The sequence below is a fragment of the Rana temporaria genome, chromosome 6, assembly GCF_905171775.1.
Source record: "Rana temporaria chromosome 6, aRanTem1.1, whole genome shotgun sequence".
In the NCBI taxonomy this organism is placed as follows: Eukaryota; Metazoa; Chordata; class Amphibia; order Anura; family Ranidae; genus Rana; species Rana temporaria.
Window position 1 is genome coordinate 29552944 of NC_053494.1, and position 8856 is coordinate 29561799.

Consider the following 8856-nt stretch of genomic DNA (forward strand, 5'->3'; position numbering starts at 1 on the left):
CCCAGTTGAGCTCATAAGAACTTTTTTTCTCCACGTAATGTAAATGAGGCAATTACCGTATATATTCGAGTATAAGCCGACCCGAATATAAGCCAAAGCACCTAATTTTACCACAAAAATCTGGGAAAACTTATTGACTCGAGTATAAGCCTAGGGTAGGGTGACCAGACATCCCCAGTTTCAGGGGACAGTCCCCTGATTGAGGACACTGTCCCCGGACCAAGTCTGTCCCTGGTTTTGTCCCCAGATTGTTTTTAATAGGGGGCAGGGGCAATTTCAAAGACAATCAGTGCAGAATTAAGATAAAAAAAATTGAATTACACACCCCTACACGTGCCTACTAGCATAGGGGGGTGTATTTTTGTGTGCTGCTCGGAGCGGAGGGAATATTTCTGCAGCTCCGCTCACATGTTCTTCTGCCTTGGCTCAAATCCTGGCCAGCCACCTGCCTATCTCCTTGCCTTCCCTGGCGGAGTGATCTTCCTCCGCTCCCCATCCAGTAGTAGCCGGGGCCCCGAAGAGTAAGACTTGAGAGGCTGTGAGGTGGGGGGCGATGGGCAGAGAGTCGCTGATTGTTGCCTTTACTAGTAAAGAAAAAATATGTCCCCGGATTTCATTTTAAAAATCTGGTCACCTTAGCCTAGGGTGTCTATCTGCATGCCTCACTGTGCCTCACTTTGCCTCATTGTGTCCATGTGCATGCCTCACTGTGTCCATGCCTCACTGTGTCCATGCCTCACTGTGCCCATGCCTCACTGTGCCCATGCCTCACTGTGCCCATGCCTCACTGAGTCCATGCCTCACTGTGTCCATGCCTCACTGTGCCCATGGCTCACTGTGTCCATGTGCATGCCTCACTGTGTCCATGCCTCACTGTGCCAATGCCTCACTGTGTCCATGCCTCACTGTGCCCATGCCTCTCTATGCCCATGCCTCACTGTGTCCATGACTAGACTGATGTTTAACATTCGAGTCTATGGAAGGGGTGCCCGGTTTTGAAAAATCGGTACTCCTCAGCTGTAGGACCCCCAGACAACAAACTTTGCATACTTGTAGAGGAGAAATGGGGCTACATATGTGCCAAGTTCCCCGATCCAGAACACCTACGACTGGCTGGTACTGGGTCCCCAAATTCACTGTAGAAATGACCGTTTAACATGGGAGTCTATGGAAGGGGTGCCCGGTTTTGAAAAATCGGTGCTCCCCGGCCGTAGGTCCCCCAGACAACAAACTTTGCACACTTGTAGAGGAGAAGTGAGACTACATGTGTGCCAAGGTTGGGGTCCAGGGGACCTACGGCTGGCCGGTACCGGATCCCCAAATTTTGGGAGATCAGGCACAAAAAGGTGACTCGAGTATAAGCCGAGGGGGGCATTTTCAGCACAAAAAAATGTGGCTTATACTCGAGTATATACGGTATATGCCTTTATTCTAACAAAATGAACGTAAGCGATCCTGTGCTTTGCCCATACAGGGCAAAGCAACAGGTTCACTGTAATGTCCAGCCCCTCTCTTACCGTGTTTCCCCGAAAGTAAGACCTACCCAGAAAATAAGAACTAGCATAATTTTCCAGGAGGGCTGCAATATAAGCCCTACCCCGAAAATAAGCCCTAGTTTAAAATGCTTGTAAAACCCTATAATCCGCTCCTATTACAGTAGTATATAATGTACAATGTGTGTGTTTCTGTAATATTTTTGCGGGTAAGAGAGGGTCTTCAGCACTGTGTAAGCTCGGAAGCTTACACAGTGCGAACAGAGCAGCCGGGAATGAGGGAATAATATAATATGTTGTGATGGCACTGAATAAAACTGAACCTGTTCCATGAGAACAGCACAGGTTCCCTTTAAGAATGCACAAACGAGGAAGCCAAAGTAATCAAATGTTTTCTCATTTGTCACTGACCCTTGTTGAACCCTATCTTCTCATGAATACAAATACTGAAAACAACATTGTTACTGTTTTCACAGCGGTGTCAGTTTAATTCTGAGCTGTATCTCTGAAAAGGCAGCATATAAATGCAATCCAAAGAAGCACAGAGGAAATGTAACAGATGACAGGCCCATCTTGTTCTGTGCATGTTCCACCAGCCATATTGTGAGAAGCCCACATGCCTATTTTCTAGCGGTGACTCACTGTGGGGCTCCATTATTAAAGAGCCTGACATATGAAAAGCCTGTGTGGCCCCAGTCTGATTCCAGCTGCAATTTCTGCAGTGCGGCTTTAAAAAGGAAATCTGATTACTGGGGATTATCCAAGTCTTATTCATTGGGGGACATATAAAAAGTACATTTTAAAGTATGATAAGCCCCCTGGCCCTGCCAACAAGTCTTTAAAGCTACAAAGGGAAGCTATGATATGACTGCAAAAAAAAAAAAAACATTCTCCAGGGTGCCATGGTTGGTCACTTGACCCAATAACCTAGGCCAGTGATGGCGAACCTTGGCACCCCAGATGTTTTGGAACTACATTTCCCATGATGCTCAAGTACACTGCATAGGCATAGGTAGAGGGGAGAAGTAAAGTCCAAATTGGCTGATCCACCCCTTCAGCAGATACATTTTACAAAATGCGTTAGCTATTGGCCAATTGACCGGTCATTAGGAGATCTTAAAGGAGTTCTCCAAGCTAAAACTTTTAACCCCCGCTGTGCCCGGGCTGTAAAACTATACAAAATAAACTTTCACTTACCTGCCTACGATCCCCCGTTGTTCCGATATCGCCGTCCCGTTCTCCGGTCCCGGTCTCTTCCACTTCCTGCGGGTCGGTGACTCACAGTGCGCTCAGCCTATCAGCGGCCGCAGCAATGTCCCGCCGCGGCCGCTGATAGGCTGAGCGCACTGTGAGTCACCGACCCCCAGGAAGTGGAAGAGACCGGGACCGGAGAACGGGACAGGGATATCGGAACAACGGGGGATCGTAGGCAGGTAAGTGAAAGTTTATTTTGTATAGTTTTACAGCCCGGGCACAGCGGGGGTTAAAAGTTTTAGCTTGGAGAACTCCTTTAATACAGAAGATTCTTCACAAAAAGAATTTCAGTGCTGTTTTTACTTTTTTCGTCTTTAAAACTGACCTCGATGAGCCTTTGGTGGGGCTTCGGGGAAGCTTTGATGGGACTTCGGTGGGGCTTCGATGAGACTTCAGTGGGACTTCAAGCAAGCTTTGCTATAGACTTCTATGAAGGCTTTGAAGCACCACTAAAGCTACATGGGGTCTAATTTTTGAAGCAAAGCAAAAGCAAGGACTGTAAGATAACCATTTTATTTAGTGACAGGAGCTTTGAATAGCATTCAGAGAGCATTAACAAAGACTGTCCAGAGTCTTGTTTTGAAGCAATTGTAAACTAGCCGTTGAAGTCAAAGCATGTGTAAATGAGCCCTAATAAAGAGCCTTTGGAAGGAATGAATATTGGAGTAGGGCTTCCATACCTCCCAACATTTTGAGATGGGAATGAGGGCAGGGCTGGACTGGGACAAAAATTTGGCCCTGGACTTCATCGAGACTGGCCCACTTTGACAGGTCTCTCCCATGGCAGCCGGACAACTCCCGCACCCCCCCCCCCCCCCCCGGCCACCCAAGCCCCCTCTCCCCCTTCACTAGCCACTAGTCATTCTAATTTAATAGAGTAGAATGGCTGGTACTGGTACTCTTATAGGCAGTACCAGTGGGGAAGCTAGACATTATTTCACCCAGGGCAAAAAAATCAGTTCGGTGCCCCCCCCCCCCTATGGGACAAGATTAGGCAGAAGTGTGAAACTCCCAGGCCATAGCTATTGAGTCAGCTGTCTGTCTCCTCCCCCATGCTCCTCTATTGCCCCCCCTGCTCCTCTGGTCCTCCTCTTGCTTCTCTGTTCCCCCCCAGGTGAGCGATGCGGGGAGGGAGAGGAGGTGAGCGCTGCAGGAAGGGAGAGACAGAGGAGTGGAGGGGGGCGGCGGTCCGCTGTCACTGAAGCTGGCCCACTGAGCCATCGGCCCACCGGGAAACTCCCTGTAGTCCCAATGGCCAGTCCATCCCTGAATGAGGGACACCTACTAACAAACATATTTAGGCATAGGACACACCCCTTGCCACACCCCCTTAAAGGAAAATTAACCAAAATAAAAGGTTAATTAAATCCACAAGGACTTTTTTTTACCACTACTATTCCTTTATATTGGCTTTTAAAATGTACAAATGCAGCAATTTAGAAATTGGATGAAAGGTTTAGCACTGGGAAACACTTTTTGAAAGATAAAAAGTGCATTTTATATACAACTATATGGTTTAGACCAAAATGAGGGACACATGAGGGGGAAAGAGGGACATTGCTCGAAACCAGGGACAGTCCCTCGAAATCAGGGACAGTTGGGAGCTATGGGCTCGGTGTTCTTCGAACTGCATGTGGATTCAATATTTGTAACCAGGGGCGGACTGACAACTCATGGGGCCCCCGGGCAATAGAAGACTATGGGGCCCCTGGGCTTACAGATGGCCACCAAGCCAGGAGGCAGTGCAGATAAAATCTCGGGATTTTCACATCAGAAGCATGTTGGTTTCAGACATATAAGGGACAGATGTAAAAAAAACAAAACAAAGATTTTTACATACTGTCCCTGGTTTTACTGAGCCTGGCAACCCTGATGGGGCCCCCTATGGACACTGGGCCCTCGGGCAGTGCCCGAGTGACTCAATGGTCAGTCCGCCCCTGTTTGTAACTTTAATCTTCTGCACAGCAAGAGGGCCAAAGTAGTCCAGTGCTGTTGGTTTATCACTAGCTGCGTTGAAGACAAGAGGGGAGAACAGAGGGATGACCTACAGAGGTTCATTGATTATCCAATCAGCAGGTTGGGAAAGATGACCAAGCTGTATTGCTTAGCTGCAGTAGAGAGAAGTGCGGTCACTGGCTAGGTTGTGTTACCTGGAAGCTATGCCTGGATACCAAAACTGGAAGAACAGAATTAAAAAAAAAAAAAAAATTAAAGAAAAAAAAATTAAGAAAAATTAAAAAAATAAAGAAAAATTTTAAAATTATAAAAAATCTTTTTAGCAAATAAGCCATTTTGTGAGTATCTCAACTGTATATTGAGCTGTTTGCCTGGTTACATTGATCACATGATACAAGCCCAATTTCATTGGCCCTGTACACCGATCTGTGATCCGCGGGGTCTGAAGGACACAGCGATCACAAGGCGTTCACAAGCGGCGGAAGCAGGAGGTCGTCTTATATATACACCCTCCTGCTCTCTCAGGAAGCCACTGCCTGGTCATGTATATGTAATAGCCAAGCAGAAGGCCCGTTAAGACAGCGGTGTGGGCAAGGTAAGACCGCGGATTCTATCAAACACCATGTGCTGAAGCTATCACATGCAGCCCAGCTCAGAAATAATATCTATTTTTCACAGATATTTGAAATTGACTCATAGTTGTACTGTCCTTCTAAAACTGCATCAGATAAAAGGGACTTTTAAGCAACAAAGAGGCCACTGAGGATGTGGAACAAAATGTCTGTTTTCTTTTGTTAATTGTGTGATGTGTCATTGTGCTTAATGTGTTCCTGCACTGCATTTTAGGGAGGAACATTAGTAGAAAGGAGAGAACTAAAAGAAATATTATCTTCAGAAATGCACTCATTGTATTCAGATCCTCTGTGCGGCCTCAGAAAACATGTACCGTGCCGGTGGTGCGGAGGAAAGTTTATAAAACGTGTGTGTGTGTGTATTCTTATTTTTTATTCTTTTATTTCCTGGTAGACAATAAATACAATTGAAAATAAAATGTGTGCGCTTCAATTATTTGCAATGAGAGGGATGTGACTAGGAGGCAGCGCGTTTCGTCCTTCAATAGTGAGTGGGCAATATTTACTCCCACGTCGTATTAAAGGGAACCTGTCATGGGAGAAAGACTTGGGCCCAGATTCACGTCCAGCGGTGTATCTCTGCAAGGGCGTAACGTATCCGATTTACGTTACGCCGCCGCAACTTAGACGGGCAAGTGCTGTATTCTCAAAGCACTTGCTCCGTAATTGCGGCGGCTTGGCGTAAATCGGCCGACGTAAGCCCGCCTAATTCAAATTTGTATCGGGGGGCGTGTTTTATGTAAAACTACTGTGATTGACGTTTTTGCGGAACGGCGCATGCGCCGTCCGTGGAATTTCCCAGTGTGCATTGCTCCAAAGTACGCCGCAAGGACGTCATTGGTTTCGACGTGAACGTAGCAGGGGCAACTTTACGCCAGGAAAAGCCTAACGTAAACGTCGTAACTTTACTGCGTCTGCCGCGCGTACGTTCGGGAATTCGCATATCTAGCTAATTTGCATACTCGACGCGGAATTCGACGGAAGTGCCACCTAGCAGTCAAAAAAAAATGCAGTTAAGATCCAACGGCGTAAGAGACTTACGCCTGTCGGATCTAATGGATATTTATGCGTAACTGAGAATCAGTCTAAGAATCAGGCGCATAGATACGACGGGTCGGATTCGGACTTACGACGGCGTACATGGCGCTACGCCGTCGTAAGTCCTCTGAGAATCCGGGCCTAGATTTACCATTGTTGGCCAGCCGTTTTAAAGTAAATATAAACTCTCACCTCATAAAACAATCCATTCAGTTTAAAATAGAAATGATAGGCAAAACATTTGTGTATACATATAAACAAAAATTACAAATAGTTTTTTTTTAACCACTCGCCGGCCGCCGCACAAACAATTACGTCGGCAGAATGGCACTGACAGGCAAATGGGTGTACAAATGACCGTGCCCGCAGGACCCACGGACTCGATGTCCGCCGGTGTCCTACGATCGTATACCTTTGGTAATATAGTATACAGAGCTTTTTTTCTCAGAAAATAGGTGCAGGAACTCAACAATGACCCTGTTCAGATTTCACAAACACTAGAAGGGTCTTAAAGGGGCATTAAATACCAGGATTGCATAACTTACAGAGTGCAGAGTTCAGTGGGGTTACATACAGAGTGCAGAGTTCAGGGGGGGGTTACACACAGAGTGTAAAGCTGTCACTTGTAAACACAAAAACCGGACTTCTGTGTTTACAAGTGATTGCAGTGAGCAGGCACCAAAGGGTCTGAGCCCTGATAGTATATAAAGTCCCCTTAGCTTCTCCTCCAGCTGTTACATAAAAGGTTTTGTATTGAGATAAAGGGAGGGGCAGGGGAGCTGGGCCAGCACAGAGAGAAATTCATCTATGGAACAGGAAACCACTGCATGTAAAGTAATTGATTCTTCTGTGCAATATTTTACATTGGAGATAAGGTCCACTTGCCGACCGCCGCCTGTATATTTACATTGGCAGAATGGCACGGCTGCGCAAAGGGACGTACCTGTACGTCCCTTTGAATCTGTCGCCGCGCGGCAGCATGCACACACCCCTGCTGCGAGCTCTGTGAACGTGCCCGCGGAACCCACCGACTCGATGTCTGCCGGTGTCCCTCGATCGTGTCACAGAGCTGCAGAACTGAGGGGATGCCTGTGTAAACAAGGCATCTCCCTGTTCTGCCTAGTGACAGGACACTGATCGTCTGCTCCCTGAGTCCCTGTCATCAGGAGCAGTGATCAGTGTCGTGTCACTGCTAGCCCAGCCCCCCACAGTTAGAATCACTCCCTAGGACACACTTAACCCCTTCCCCACCCCCTAGTGGTTAACCCCTTCCTTGCCGGTGTCATTTACACAGTAATCAGTGCATTTTTATAGCACCAATCGCTGTATAAATGACAATGGTCCCAAAATGGCATCAAAGGTGTCCGATGTGTCCTCCATAATGTCGCAGTCACGATAAAAATCGCAGATCGCCTCCATTACCAGTAAAAAAAATACATATTAAAGGGGAGTTCCACTCACAATTTCACTTTTTAAATATAAATACCCCTGTAATACACAAGCTTAATGTATTCTAGTAAAGTTAGTCTGTAAACTAAGGTCCGTTTTGTTAGGCGGTTACAGCATTTAAATAGTTTATAATCTAGAAATAGACCGTGGCCATCTTAAGTGTGGGCATCATGAAGCCAGACTGTATGACTTCCTGGATTTCAGCTTTGCATATCTCGCACATGCTCAGTGCACAAGCAATGTAATAGGTTTCAGTCAGGTTTGCAAGGACTACTGGGAAACATGATGCCTATCCCAGAAACCCTTGCAAATAGCCTAGGCAAATAAGGAGGAGGAAGTAATGAAGGACTACAAAATAAAGGTATTTACAAGCAACAAATTAAATAAAAATTGTCCATTCTGAACACTATGAGATTAGGGCATGCAGCACAGACAAACATAAAAAAATGGGTGGAACTCCACTTTAATAAAAATCTCATAAAACTATCCCCTAATATGTAGACCAGGGGTGCCCAACATTTTGAAGGCAGAGGGCAACTGAAGCGATTTAGTAACCAGTTGTGGGCCACAATGAGCGGAGTGGGCAGGTCCGTGTCCAGTCCTGCATATGCAAAACAGACATGGTCCAATCTACTCTATGGGCCCTCTGATCCAATCAGATGGAAGAGGAGGGATCCACTTCTGTTTTTTTTTTAAAGCGGAGTTCCACCTAAAAATGGAACTTCCGCTTAATCCACTCCTTGCCCCCTTACATGCCACCTTTGGCATGTAATTTTTTTTGGGGGGGAGTGGGGGCTTCAGGAGAAGGGGACTTCCTGTCCCACTTCCTCCTTCCGCCGAGGGGCTGGTAAGGCGATTAGCTTAATCGCCCTATTGCAGCCCCTCCCTGTAGGCGAGCGCCTGTCCAATCGGACAGCGCCGCACCGCTCGCGCATGCGCAGTGGGTGCCCGGCCGTGAAACCGAAAGCACACTGCCGGGTGCCCACACTAGAAATGAAGACGCCGGAGCCGTGGAGCAGGTAAGTGTCTGTTTA